This window comes from Arachis ipaensis, chromosome B5 (genome assembly GCF_059453495.1).
Source record: "Arachis ipaensis isolate K30076 ecotype BB chromosome B5, ASM5945349v1, whole genome shotgun sequence".
In the NCBI taxonomy this organism is placed as follows: domain Eukaryota; kingdom Viridiplantae; phylum Streptophyta; class Magnoliopsida; order Fabales; family Fabaceae; genus Arachis; species Arachis ipaensis.
The window spans coordinates 115186213-115201675 of record NC_142440.1 but is presented as its reverse complement, the minus strand read 5'-3'; positions in this window follow the sequence as shown (position 1 = coordinate 115201675).

Here is a 15463-nt window from a genome sequence, read left to right as displayed (position 1 = left end):
ATCATTCAAATGGCTATTTGAGTGTTGGCTAAATTGCATGGGAGGAAAGGCACCAAAAGGCATTCTTACCGACCAATGCACATTGATTCAAAGGGCAATTGAGCCGTGCATGCCAACAACAATTCACCGGTGGTGCATCTAGCACATCATGAAGAAGATCCCACACAAACTAAACGGCTACAAGCGACACGACAAAATTGAACGAGAGATGAGCCATGTTGTTTGGAACTCGTACACAAAAGATGCATTTGACAGAAACTGGAACGATTTCCTCACAAAGTACGGCCTTGGAGGGAACAAGTGGCTTTCAGGTAATTGAGGTTTCAATTCGAATTATTTTCATGCCCATACCTGTTTTTTCAAAACATGCATTATTTTCGGTTCACCATACTTTATGGTTTCGGTTTTTTATGCAGAGCTTTACGAAGATCGGCATATATGGATTCCAGTTTCTGGGCTAGGATGAGAAGCACACAAAGGAGCGAGAGCATGCATTCATTTTTCAACAAGTTCATCACACGGAACAGCTCCCTGAGACAATTCGTGAAGCAATACGACAATTGCCTAGCAAGCAGAGAGCTAAGAGAGAGAAAATTTGATGCTGCAGATTTTTACACCGTGATACCGTGTGCAACAAAATTAGCAATAGAGGCACAGTTTCAGCATGTGTATACCCACGAGAAGTTCAGGGAAGTTCAAGATCAATTAAGAGGTAAAGTGAATTGTATCACAAGATCAATGCATTCCACCCTAGCTTTCACAACATACAAAGTCGTAGAGCAGGTTTCCAACTCCACATTCAACAAGTTTGTCGTCACCTATGATACAGTATCACGAGAGGTAAAGTACCAGTGCTTGCTGTTCGATTCAAGGGGCATATTGTGCCGCCATTCCCTAAGCGTCCTAATCTTTGAGCGAGTGGATAACGTGGCACCGAAATACATACTGGAATGTTGGAGCAAGAACATAAAGAGGAGGCACACACATATCAAGATCAGCCAAGATGAGTTTCTATTGGAGCTGAGAAGTAAGAGATTCGACGAATTGGTGTTTCGGTCGCACAATACATGCGAATTTGTATCCGAGTCCGAGGAGTTGACCGGAATTCTGCACCGAGCGTTTGATAAGGTCAAGGTGGAGATGCAAGAATATCAAGAGAGAAGCAAAGGAAAAAGTTTGTTATCCCACGAAGAAGCGACGTTGAGCGATGTGAACGACCTTCAAAGCCTGCCACGCGTCAAAACAAGAGGCTGGCCCAAGAACAGACTTGAATCAAACCTGGAAAAAAAGATCTCAAATGCGATGAAGAAAAAGAAAAAGACAGCTTCAAGCGAGGTAAAATTGACTTGCTTTGGATTAGGTAAAAATTTAGTTGTGCATTTTGCTAATATACAATTAATTGTGTCTTTTGTAGTTGAACCTTTTAGACATTGGATCATCGATTCAGTCAAGCTCCACTCTTTACAATGCACCAGATATGAATTATCCAAGAGAGGATTATACGAGTTTTAGTTTTTATTAATATAAATTGCTATTCACTCATGAGCAAATTTCGGTTCACCAAGGTTATAGGAGGGTTAATTTTTGACTGTTGTTAGTCTTTAATGAATAGTCATTTTTTTGTGAAATTCTTTATTCCAAAAGTCAATTTTTTCTTTATTAAATAGTCAATTTATTTTACTATATCAGAGAGTTTAGTTGTTTCTGAAACTGAATACAGATAGAAACATTTTTTTATAATTAGTTCTTTGAATTTCTGTACAGTGTGTTTGCAACTTTTGATTCGACCACTGTATTAATTTTGGTTCACTGTGTTTTTTGGTGTTCTTCATGTATTGGTAAATACAGTGATTGCAATCACTGGAGAACCTGAAACAAAACAGTAGTTAGACAGTTCTAACAGATATATAAATTAACATCTCAGACCTACAGGACAAGGAGTAATCCATCTTGAATCATATATAGATATATACATTAACATTTACATTACTATTGATGTATATACATTTGAAAGAAGCATTGTTTTTTTTTTAAACAAGTTAAACAAAATATTTTTAATTACAACCAGTCAATCATAGTATATCCTATTTACTATCTAAATCCGCAGATGAAAATTTACAATAAGGGCTGGAGAGGGCAGCAGATGGCTTCGGGAGTCTTATTGCTTCAGATGCCCGAATCACTTGGTCTCTAATTTTGTTCATTTCGTGCAACAGAATATGCGGACCATATTTATACCTGAAGCCATCAATCTCTTCCTACATTTCAATTGAAAGGAATTAGTTACAAAAGAAATGAACCCAACTGAAATAAGAAAAGAAAGAACTTTATTATTTTAGAAAGTACTTACTTGTGTCCAAACTTTATATTTATATCTCTTCCCACTTTTGATCTTTTATGGATCAATTATTTCGAGCCATTTCATGACATATATTCCACAATCATAGCTAAGCAAGAATTGAGTATAATACGATTAATAGTATACAAAATAAAATACATTAAATATAGTACTATAGAAGACAAAGATTTTTACTTTGTACATTGACCATTTAGTGGGATATACTTTGCTTCTTCTCCCAGTCTGTCCTCCATTAAGGGTTCTGCCCCAGCGTAAACCCTCATATGAGATATTATTAATCCCTGAAAGGGATACAAAAATTGAAAAACAAAAAGCAACAGTGAATCGATCTCATTTCATATACTAAATAATTTGAATAATTTACAAGAAAATAACTTACAACAAATTTGTTTAGTTTCACTTTCAATTCAGGTATATCTTTTTTCGGCTTATTCACAGGGTCAAGAAAATAAAATGCCTTTTTCTTGAAATCGGCAATCCACAACCACCAATGCCCGCCGTTACAAATTGACATAAATAGATGAAGTTTGGGAAAATGATAGAATATTTCAGTCGAAACAATAGGAAACGAGAGAATTATCGAAGAATTTTTAGAAATTACAACTTACAAATGGATGTGATGCAAGTTTTCTTTTGTCAAGAAACTGTCGGTGGTGGGCATACTGCTCAATATTGAACCGGTAGGCCTTTTTTGTCCTTTTATCAGTGTAGTCCACGCCATGGGTTGCCAACATAAAATTCTGCAAAACGAACATTAGTTAATCACATTTCCACCGAACCGAACACAATTCATATGCTGAATAAAACGTGAAAAACATTCAATAATCAAGAGAAAAGTTTTCTTCATGCAAAAGAACTCAACAGAACACATAACAATCAGGTGAATCAATATGAACATTCCCACTGAACCGAACAACAATCAGCAGGGAATAAGAAATTTAGCTTACCACAATATCAAGTGACACAATGTATATTTGTTCTTGATACCGGCGAACTTTTATTTGGTTGAGAATCATGCTATGTATACTGACCACCTACAGGAAGAAAATTTATGAGATATACTGTATAAGAGTGTTTAGAAAAATCATTAACGTTAACGCAATTGGCAAAGAATTTACCGTGGCATGCACTTGTTCTTTGGGCATTAGAGACATGAAATATTCTCTTAACCCCTCGTAAAGTGCCTCATGTTTCAAGAAGAATGTTGTATCATATTTGTTGCTACTATCTTTTGTCTTTTTCACATGTGTCATCCAATGATAACACTTTTCGATCAAATCCTTTGAGATTTTTATCTTTTTCTCTGGAGTTTTGAAAACTTCAGCAGCTGGTAAGGTTGGCTCGGAAGTTGTTGCTTTAGCAAACTTTAATGCTACTGTCACTGCAGCATCTATCATCACCTCTTCCAGAATTTCAAGCTGTGAAACACTCGGCTCAGAGGGCTGAGTTGGTTGAGATGCTGGTGGACTTATTTCAAGGCTAAAGGAAGGCATATCATCTTTCCTTTGCCTAGGTTAAGCAGCACTGCAAGATGATAGATATTTAACAATGATATTAAACAAAAATGATATTAAACAATATAGTGAACCAAAATTAAAAATTACAAAAAGAATTTTATGCTTACGTACACATTAACAAGTGCTTCTTGTTCTGATTGCCGTTCTACCTGAGGTTCTTGGCATGGTTGCTATTGTTCTTTGGCAGGACTGCTACATTAAATAGAAAATAGTTCAATAACAGCCCAGAATTATTATCATATACCATTAAAATTAATAAAAAAATTTTTTATGTGCAACTTACTCATTATCAAAAACTTCATAGATATAATCATCATTTATTAACTCTTCAATAAGAGAACTCGTAACAGACACCGTAACAGTATCTCTAAGGAATGTAAACAAGGAAGAAGTTAATGTTTAATAATTAGAATAGGTTCTGAGAAATTGAAATCTGCACATTGAAAAAATGATATTAATTAAAACTTACACATTCAACGTAGGTTCTGGCTCCGTTTTTCTCGGTGAATAAGATTCCTCGACAGCCTGCTTTTCGGGTTCCGAAGGGCAGCTGTAAGAAACAAAAGAGATTCAAAGACAAGAACACATTGAATTCATTTCTGGATTCAATTGAACCATAATTAAAGCATGTAGTGAACGAAATTATTGGGATTTGTATAAGCAGTAAAACTTACACATCAACAGGTACTTCTTCTTCTGATTGCTGCGCTGTTGCTTCTTTGCTGGGCTGCTGTTGCGCTTCCAGAGGGCTGCTGCATTAAATAGTAAATATTTCAATAATTATCCCAAATTATTATCATATTCCATTAAAAATAATAAAAAGTATTTTATGAGCCCACCGAACCGAATCCCATTGATGCATTGAATAAAACATGATAAATAATGAAACAGCTAGAAAAGCATTGCTGCAGGCAATCAGAATAAGCCTAAACCCTGAACACACTAGCAATCAAGTGATTTAAAATTACAAAGTCCACTGAAACGAAATGATACAATGTGGTGAACAATGGTAAAACTTACAATTCAGGCTGTACTTCTTCTTCTAATTGTGGTGCCATTGGAGCTTCTTGTTGCTGTTGTTCTTTGGGAGGGCTGCTGCATTAAACAGAAAAGATTTCAGTTATGATACAAATTTTTCTAATAAAAAGAATTCTGATTACCAGCTAGACCAGAAGATTATAAAAAATGATATTAATTAAAACTTACACATTCATTGGAGGTTCTGGCTCCGCATTCCTTGGTGAAGATTCCTCAAGGGCTGCTGCATTAAATAGGAAGCAGTTCAATAATGATCCCAAACTATTATCATATTCTATTAAAATAATAAAAAGTATTTTATGAGCCACCGAACCGAACGGAACCACATTGATGCACTGAATAAAATATTGTAAATAATGAAACAGCTAGAAAAGCATTGCTGCATGCAATCAGAATAACCCTGAACTCTGAACACACTAGCTATCAAGTGATTTAAAATCACCACGCCCGCTGAACCGAACAAGATTCATGTGGTGAATAAATATTTATAAACTTACTCATTATCAGAAGTTTGTTGTGTTTGACTTTCTAGAGGGACAAAGATAAAGTCATCTTTGATCAACTCTTCCTGAAGAGAACTTGGAAGAGACAATGCAAGAGGATTTCTAAGGAATGTAAACAAGGGAGAAGTTAATGTTAAATAATTAGAATTTGTTCTGAGAAACGGGAATATGCACATTGAAAAACTCACATTTCCAAAGGTTCAGAACGTGTTTCTTGTCGAACCTCAATGATTTGTAGCTCAGAATCAGTTGTAGCACTAGTGACATTTAAACACATTTTCCGTGTGATTAATTAAACAAAAATTAATTACCTAAATCTAAAAGAGTAACATAAATATTTTTAACTTACACTGGTGGACCTTTAAAAATCTTTCTTGGATGGATTTTATTTTTTCTAAAATATTTTACCGAGGTTTCCGGAGTATTTTTCCTAAAAAAAATAACAAATTAAAATTAGAAACCAAGATTAAAAGTAGATTAAAAGTAGAGGTCTAGAAATAGATGAAATTTATTTTTGAAAACCACCGAACCAAAAGTAAAGAGTGCAATGAACCAATTTACCTGGTATTGTCTGAGGCATTTACAGACGGTGTGGAGCTTCCCTGAGTATGCAAGAGAGGTTTGCTTCTGAGATTTATAGTAGGCAGTCTAAGCAAGATAAATAAATATTAGTAATTGAATCCAGAGGAATTAGAAAAGGTTCTAGAAATAGTTAGCAAAGAAAGAAAAATAACTCGGTATAAGAAGCCGAATCTTACGTCTCAGACAAATCATTTTGTGGCTCCGTCGAGTCAAACTGATCCGGAGCATCGTCTGCTGCTTGAGCTCCATTATTTCTTCTCTTTGATCTCTTTTCTCTTATTGTCTCCAACGCTTTTCTTCTTCTTTTTGCAGCACTATCTTTTACTTATTCAAATATGAAAGTTCATAAAATAAGCATCAAGGAACGTAAAACGAAAGCATCAATAAAAGAAAATATGATTCGAGAAACTTACTCCTTGTCAGATTGGTTTTGTTTTTTTGCCACCCTTTGCGGTAGTTTTCTTTTTATTATGTGTGTTTTCTCGATTTCTTTTTCTCTGCAAGACAGATAAACACATCGAATTTATACGGGAGAAAAATATAAGCAAAACAAGACACTAACAATCGCCCCCAGTGTTTTCTGTTAATTCTGCAGATTGCGCAGGTCACACGTATGCGTCGTCCATACGTTCGCGTCATTCAGCGATTTTCCTTATCACGCGTACGCATCATCCACGTGTTCACATCACTCGTGCAGACTCCAACCCATGCGTACGCGTCAGGCACGCGCTCGTGTCATTGTGATATTCTCAATTCCACGCGCTCGAGTGAGCCATGCGCGCGCGTCGGTGTTCACTGGTCATCTCCTTAGTTTCTTGTGTTCCTTCCATTTTTGCAAGCTTCCTCTTCATTCTCTAAGCCATTCCTGCCCTATGAAGCCTGAAACACTTAACACACGGATTATGGCATCGAATGGTATAAAGGAGAATTAAAATATACTAATTAAAGATCTTTAGGAAGCAAGTTTTCAATCATAAAATAATATTAGGAAGGAGTTATAAAATCATGCAATTAGTATGAATAAGTGGGTGAAGACTTGATGAAACCATTCAATTAAACACAAGATAAACCATAAAATAGTGGTTTATCAACCTCCCACACTTAAACATTATCATGTCCTCATGCTTAGCTTAAGGAGATAAAATAAATGAGTAGGGAAAGGTGAGACTCATGCAATGCAATGCAACCTATGTATATGAATGCAACTATATGATTCTGTCTACTTGGTTAAAATAAATAAGTTCTTCAAGACAAAAATAACTCAAACTCCACTAATTCAAACTTTACAGTAAAGACAAGTACAAACTTGTAAGAAGACAGCTCATGAAAGCAGGAACATAGAATTAAGCATTGAACCCTCACTGGTGGTGTATATGCACTCTAGTCTCTCTAGTGTATAGGGTAATCACTCTACTCTTCTCTAATCATACTTTCTAAACCTTGTTCTTCACCTAATCAATCAACAAATATTTAATGTACCAATGCAAACATCATGAGGTCTTTTCAAGGTTGTAATGGGGCCAAGGTAAAGGTGAGGGTATATATATGGCTAAGTGAGCTATAAATTGAATCCTTGATTAACCTAAGCTCTTACCTATATACACATTCTATATACTTTAAGTTCATGCCTAGCTACCCAAAATTCTCACTTTTGCATTACATACTCATGCATCAACTTTTCCTTTAATTTTTATCACATATGCATTGGTCTTTTCATTAACTTAACTTAGCATTGGGGTAATTTTGTCCCCTTATTTAATTACTTAATTACTTGAGTATTTTTGAATTTTTTTTGAGCATAAAAATAAACATAACATTATCAATGCACATGGATTTTTTATTTTTCTAGTTTCACATGAGTAGGTACCCAAATTCCCATTATTTTATCATGACACATTCCCTTATTAACCCATATTCCCACAATCTTCCCATACTTAATTGACATACAATTTCTATCTTAAGCTAACCAAATATTCAATTGGGATATTTAATTGTTTTTCCGCTTAAGGCTAGTAATATGGTAAAATATAGAACAAATGGGATTTAAAAGGCTCAAAGTGGCTAATCAAAGGTAAAAGGAAGGGTAGGCTATTTTGGGATAAGTGAGCTAAAACAATTAATAGCCTCAATCATATGCATGCATATAACACATTAAACATTGGACATATAAGATGGAACAAAATAAAGATTACAATCATAGAGAAGTAAACACACAAGAATAATATTTATGGTTAAATAATGTAACCATGTAATTAGGCTCAAATTTCACAGGTTGTGTGTTCTTAGCTTTTTAGACTATGTTCCAAATACAACTTCTAACAATTTTAACAAAAAAAATTTGATTTAAATTAGTAAAAATTTTCAAAAATAGGGTCTTAAAAAGAAACTTATTAATTTTTCAACCAAATAAAACATGCATGCAATTAACCTATTACTATGCAATTTATCCTATCCTAACAAAAGAAGAAAAAATAAATTAAATATCCTATTTTATTGGTGTTAAGGAAGAGAAATTACCTCCGAAAGTCAGGTACTGACCGACCTCCCCACACTTAAAGCTTTGCACCGTCCTCGGTGCCATCTGTCAAGAACAAAGGGGGCTGGTAGCAGCATCTCCACCATCGGACCGTCATGGCTCCCTGTGCTGGTAAATGAAGTGGAGTCCGGGGTATCTGGGTCTTCTTTAGGTGGGTGGTGACCAACAAGCAGCTCCTTGAGGTATGTGAATCGACGCTTGTTACGGCGCTCCCTTTGCTTTCCTTTCCGGTCAAGCCGGTCTAATCTCTCAAGTATCTGATGGAGTAGTTGGTTTGTTGAAGGTGCTTGTGATGTGGTAGGAGAAGGGATATCTTCCGCTGGTTTTATGCTCCGGTTGATAGTGGCTGCTGGGGGTCTGATATATTTTCTGTTAGGAACGTATTGATCATCCCGTGTAATCATGGCTTTGGTGTCTCCAGCTCTGTAGGAGATTCCGGCTGCTGAGACTAGATCTGAAACTAATGCGGGAAAAGGTAGGTTATCCGCAATTTTACGTCTCCCATAGCATGCCGAATGTGTCTTGGTAAATTGAGGTGCTGGTCTGTAAGGATACACCAGAGTAGAACAGCCATGTCTGTGATGAAAGAGGACTCATGAGTGCTCGAAAGGATGTAATGGGACATGATCTGTGCCCATACTCGAGCCTCCAAGGTGAGTGCTGAAGCCAATATGCCCTTAGGTCGAGATCAATGATATCCATAGATCCATCTACTGCCAGGTTGTGTGATAACTCTGAGAACGGCGTCCGAGTCAAATTGGTATGTCTGGCGCTTGAGTGAGGCTTCTTAGAATGCGTCCAATCCTTCTGGAGCAGGGGAAAGATCTAAAGCTCGCTGAATGGCCTCTTCATTTATGGGGACTTGCTTCTGAAGGACATAGACAGACTGCAGGGTTGGCATGTGAAAATTGAAGTAGAATTCAACTACCCATGATAGATTAACCTGCCGTGGCTGTCTCTGTAGGAACCCCATTGTCTACGCTCAATGCGGGGCTCAACAAATTCAGCAATATTGGTCGGGAGGATAAGAAGGTGCTCATTGTTATAATTCCTCCCAGCCAGGATGGGGAACATCTGCTCACAGTAGCGGTTAGTGAACCGCGCAGTGTCTTTTGCTGGAAAAGCTTTTTTTTTTCATCGACCTTGATGATCCTCTTGATTCATTTTGTTGAGGGTTTCACCGCTGTTGAAGATGGCTCTGCCGTTAGTGCTCTTTTTGTTCCTTTCCTTGCTGGTGGTTTGGGAGTAGCTTTCTCTTTACCCTTCTTAGTGGCCTCCTGAAAGGGAAAAAGTAAGTACTTTTTAAAACTTCAAGGGTTAGAGCAAGGAAGAGGATAGTATAGGTGATAATCAATGCACGATAAAGGAGGATGTCTTTAACACATGGTCATGACTACATGTGAAAAGTTCATCACTGGAAATATAGCAAGTGCAGGTGATGACAATTAAATACAAGATGTTTATTGGCATGCTGGCAAAAGCATGAGTAGCATAGATCAAGCATTAAATGTCCAAGTTAGATTATCAACTCTTTCAAACTAACAACCTATTTGTATTGACAATTATATTTAATCAATAAAATATAAAAGGGGTTTTGTGAAAAACAGGCATTAGAGTAGTAAAATAGAGTAATATAAAAATAATGCACAATGCCATACGGGCTTTTTCACAAACACATAGCATGCATGGTGAATATGTTATTGAAAGTATTAAATTGAATATGCAAGCAACCCTTTAAGAAGTAATACTAATTGTCAAACAATTTCACAATAATCCACAAGCAAAATGTAAAAGAAAATAATCACCCAAATAAATTTCGAACACCAATTAAAGGAATAAAAAAAATAGATAATGAAAGTAAAAAGAAAAAGAAGAAGAAAACATTAATAAAAATAATAAAGGAAAAGTAAAAAGTAAGGAAAGAAAAGAACCTTGATAATGGATGTGAAAAATAATAAGGAAGGGAGAAAGTAAAGAGTGAGAAAGAATAAAGAAGGAAGAAGAAAGAAGAAAGAAATAAGAAGGAAAAGAAAAGATTTGGATTTGGGGAAGAAAAGATAGGATATTAGGTGCTGTTCTGGATAAGTTGTGCATCGCGTGTGACACGGACGCGTGGGTCACGCGATCGCGTGGCCTGATTTGTGCTACTGGCACGAGTGCGGCTTTGCGTACGCACAACTCTCTGTTTTATACGCATTTTGCCAAAAATCTGGGTGACGCATTCGCGTGGGTGACGCGATCGCGTGAATGGCCATATTTTGAAAATGACGCAGACGCGTAGGGCACACGTTCGCATGATAGGGCTTGTGCTTCCAGCATGAGTTCAGCCCAGCTCCATCATAACTCTCTGCCATACACTTCTTTACGTCGATTTTATAGGGCCACGCGGTCGCGTGGGTGACGTGGTCGCGTGGGAAGGCTATTTTTCAACATGATGCGGACGCGTCAGCGACGTCGACGCGGTCGTGTAGGCATATTTGTGCCTAAGGCACGCCTCCAGCCATGCTCTCGCGTGACTTTCTGTTCAATTCTCTTTTCTTCCGAATGCACCTATGATGCTTACGCGTCGCGTGCATTTTTTTTATATGCAGTATGCAAATGCAAATGCAGGCTATATGCAGAGATTATCAGAAGAGTCATTAACAAAAATAAAAATAGAATAAAGTAAAATAAAACTAAGACTAAAACTAAACGATCATACCATGGTGGGTTGTCTCCCACCTAGCACTTTGCTTTTACGTCCTTAAGTTGGACGCTCTTCAGACTCATTCTGCTTCTGTTGGTGGATCTTCCAAGAGGAAAACCTCTAGTTCTTTGTGATCCTTAATCTTTTCTCCATGGTAAAGCTTCAGGCGATGTCCATTGACCTTGATGAATTTAGAGCTAGAATGATGACGCAGGTGAAAAACTCTGTATGGCTCTGCCTTTTCTACTCTATAGGGACCTTCCCATCTTGATCTCAGTTTACCTGGCATGAGCATCAGCCTGGAGTTATATAGAAGAACTAACTTTCCTGGTCTGAATTCTCTCCTTTTTATGTGCTTGTCATGGACAGCCTTCATCTTTTCTTTGTATCGCCTGGAATTGTCATATGCTTCTAGGCGAAGATTCTCCAATTCTGTTAGTTGTAGCTTCCTTTCAGTACCAGCTTCTTTAAAATTCATATTGCACTCCCCCACAGCCTAGAAAGCCTTGTGTTCCATTTCCACTGGAAGGTGGCAAGCTTTTCCGTATACCAAGCAGAAGGGGCTCATCCCAATGGGTGTCTTGTACGCTGTTCTATATGCCCAGAGTGCATCTTGTAGCCTGGCACTCCAGTCCTTCCTATGAGATTTTATTATCTTCTCCAGAATGCATTTAATCTCCCTGTTAGACACTTCTTCTTGTCCATTGGTTTGGGGGGTGATAAGCTGTTGCTACTTTATGAACAATCCCATGCTTTTTCAGTAATCCTGTCAGTCTCCTGTTACAAAAATGAGTGCCTTGATCACTCACGATTGCTTGTGGTGACCCAAAGCGACAAATAATATGGTTTTTAACAAAGGAAACAATAGTGTTAGCATCATCAGTACGGGTAGGAATTGCTTCCACCAATTTAGAAATGTAATCTACAGCTAACAATATATAAAGGTAACCATTAGAGTTTGGAAAGGGTCCCATGAAGTCAATGCCCCAAACATAAAAAATTTCATAGAAAAGCATAATCTGTTGAGGCATCCATCCCTCTTGGATATATTACCAAACCTTTGGCATGGGGAACAAGATTTACAAAATTCAGTAGCATCTTTAAAAAGAGTAGGCCACCAGAATCCACAGTCTAGAATTTTTCTAGCTGTTCTTTGAGGGCCAAAATGTCCTCCACTCTCAGAAGAGTGGCATGCCTCTAAAATGGACTGGAATTCTGATTGTGGTACACATCTTCTAATTACCTGGTCAGCACCACACCTCCACAAATATGGATCATCCCATATAAAATATTTAGACTCACTTTTCAGCTTGTCCCTTTGATGCTTAGTAAAATTGGGAGGGAAAGTATGGCTAACTAGATAATTAGCTACAGGTGCATACCAAGGAACTACTTCAGATACTGCTTGCAAACTATCAAATAGAAAAGTATCATTGATAGGGGTGGAGTCATGCTTAATGTGCTCAAGGCGACTCAAGTGGTCTGCCACTAAATTCTGGTTACCACTCTTATCCTTAATTTCTAAATCAAATTCTTGCAGCAACAGTATCCAACGTGTTAGCCTTGGTTTGGACTCTTTTTTAGCTAATAAATATTTTAGAGCTGCATGGTCTGAGTACACTACCACCTTAGTACCAAGTAAATAGGCTTGGAATTTATCCAGAGCAAAAACAATAGCTAGAAGTTCTTTTTCAGTAGTAGTGTAATTAGACTGAGCAGCGTCTAAAGTCTTAGACGCATAAGCAATTACAAAAGGGTCTTTACCTTCGCACTGAGCCAGTGCCGCTCCTACTGCGTGGTTGGAGGCATCACATATAATTTCAAATGGCTGCCTCCAATCTGGTCCTCTCACAATTGGAGCTTGAGTCAGGGCGATCTTCAGCTTATCAAATGCTTTCATGCAATCTTCACTGAATTCGAACTCAATATCTTTCTGTAGCAATCTGGATAAAGGAAATGCTACCTTACTGAAGTCCTTAATGAATCTCCTGTAAAAACCTGTGTGGCCAAGGAATGAACAGACTTCACTCACAGAGGAGGGGTAAGGTAAACTATAAATGACATCTACCTTTGCTGGATCTACAGAAATACCAGTATTAGACACAACATGTCCTAGTACAAATTTCTTGTTTTACCATAAAGTGACATTTTTCAAAATTCAATACAAGGTTTGTACTAACACACCTGTCTAATACTCTAGATAAACTATCCAAGAAAAGGCTAAATGAATCACCATATACGCTAAAATCATCCATAAAAACTTCCATACAATTCTTAATAAGATTTGAAAAGATGCTCATCATGCATCTTTGGTAGGTAGCCGGTGCATTACACAAGCCAAAAGGCATCCTTTTATAAGCATACGTTCCAAAGGGACATGTAAAAGTAGTCTTCTCCTGATCTTCTAGAGATATATGAATTTGAAAGTAGCCTGTATAACCATCTAAAAAGCAATAATGGGATTTACCTGACAGGCGATCAAGCATCTGATCAATGAATGGCAAGGGGTAGTGATCCTTGCGAGTAACTTGGTTGAGACGCCTATAGTCAATGCAAACTCTCCATGAATTATGCACTCTAGTTGTCAGGAGCTCTCCATGCTCATTCTTTATTGTTGTGACTCCAGACTTTTTGGGCACCACTTGTACTGGACTGAATCATTCACTGTTTGAGATGGGGTAAATGATATCTGCTTCAAGTAGTTTGGTTACTTCTTTTTTGACAACTTCTAAGATGGTTGGATTCAATCTTTTTTGAGGCTGACGGACAAGCTTTGCTTCCTCTTCTAAGAATATTCTGTATTCACAAACTTGAGGACTAATGCCTACTATTTCTGCCAAGCTCCATCCAATTGCTTTCTTATGTTTTCTCAGCACACTGAGCAGTTGCTCTTCTTGTTGAGAAGCGAGTTTCCTTGCAATGATAACTGGGAACTTCTGATTATCCTCAAGGTAAGCATACTTGAGGTGTGGAGGGAGGGGCTTTAATTCCAATTTCTGCTCATGGCTAGGCTCTGGATCGTTCAGGGCTAGTGATAATGGCAAAGTGTCCCCACACTTGGACCTTGCTCCATGTGCTTCTCTTCTATTTCTTCTTGGTGAACTTCAGCTATAGCTTCATCAATGATGTCGCACTGGAAGATAGAATGATCTTCTAGAGGGTGCTTCATAGCTTCATTTAAACTAAAACTCATTGCTCTGCCATCTATCTCAAAGGAGTAAGTTCCTGAGAATGCATCCAGCTTGAACTTCGAAGTCTTCAGGAATGGTCTTCCAAGCAGAATTGATGATGGTCTGCCTGAGTCATTAGGGGGCATTTCCAGGATATAGAAGTCAATAGAAAATGTGAGCCCCTTAATGCTCACTAATACATCTTCAGCAATTCCAACTACTGTAATAATGCTCTTATCTACTAACACAAAATGAGCTGTCGACCTTTTTAAGGGAGGGAGCCTCAAGGTATCATATATAGACAATGGCATTATACTAACACACGCTCCTAAGTCACACATGCAATCAGAAAATATTACACCTTTAATGGTACAGTTAACCATGCATGGACCTGGATCACTACATTTTTCAGGTATACCTCCCATTAAAGCAGATATAGAACTACCTAAAAGAATAGTTTCTATCTCATTAATTTTATCTTTATGAATGCATAAATCCTTTAGAAACTTTGCGTATTTAGGTACCTGCTGAATGACATCAAAAAGGGGAACAATTACCTCAACCTTTTTGAATATTTCTACCATTTTGGGATCAAGTTCCATCTGCTTCTTGGATTTCTTTGCAAGGTGTGGAAAAGGGATAGGGATGGCGTCTTGTACAGCTTCAGCATCCTTTGGTTCTCCATTCCTTGGTTGAACTGCTTCTTTTTCAACTATGTCTTGTACGTCCTCTTCCTCTTCAGTATCTTCCACTTCCACTACATTCTCAGTTGGGGCATGTTCTGGTGGGCTTGGCTCCTCATGGTTCCTCTCTTGCAGTGTGGTTCTGGACCTCAATGTGATGGCATTAATGCCACCTTTGGGATTAGGTAGGGGTTGAGAAGAAATTTCATTGGAACTTGAGGGTTGGTTAATGGAATTAGGTAATGAATCTATCATGGAGGCGAGAGCTTGTAAAGTGGCATTCAGACCATTTAAAGTAGAGTTCAACTGTGTCTACATGTCTTGTTGTCCTTGTGCAAGAGAACGAAGCATCTCATCATTTGATGAGGAATTAGGATAGGTGATCTGAG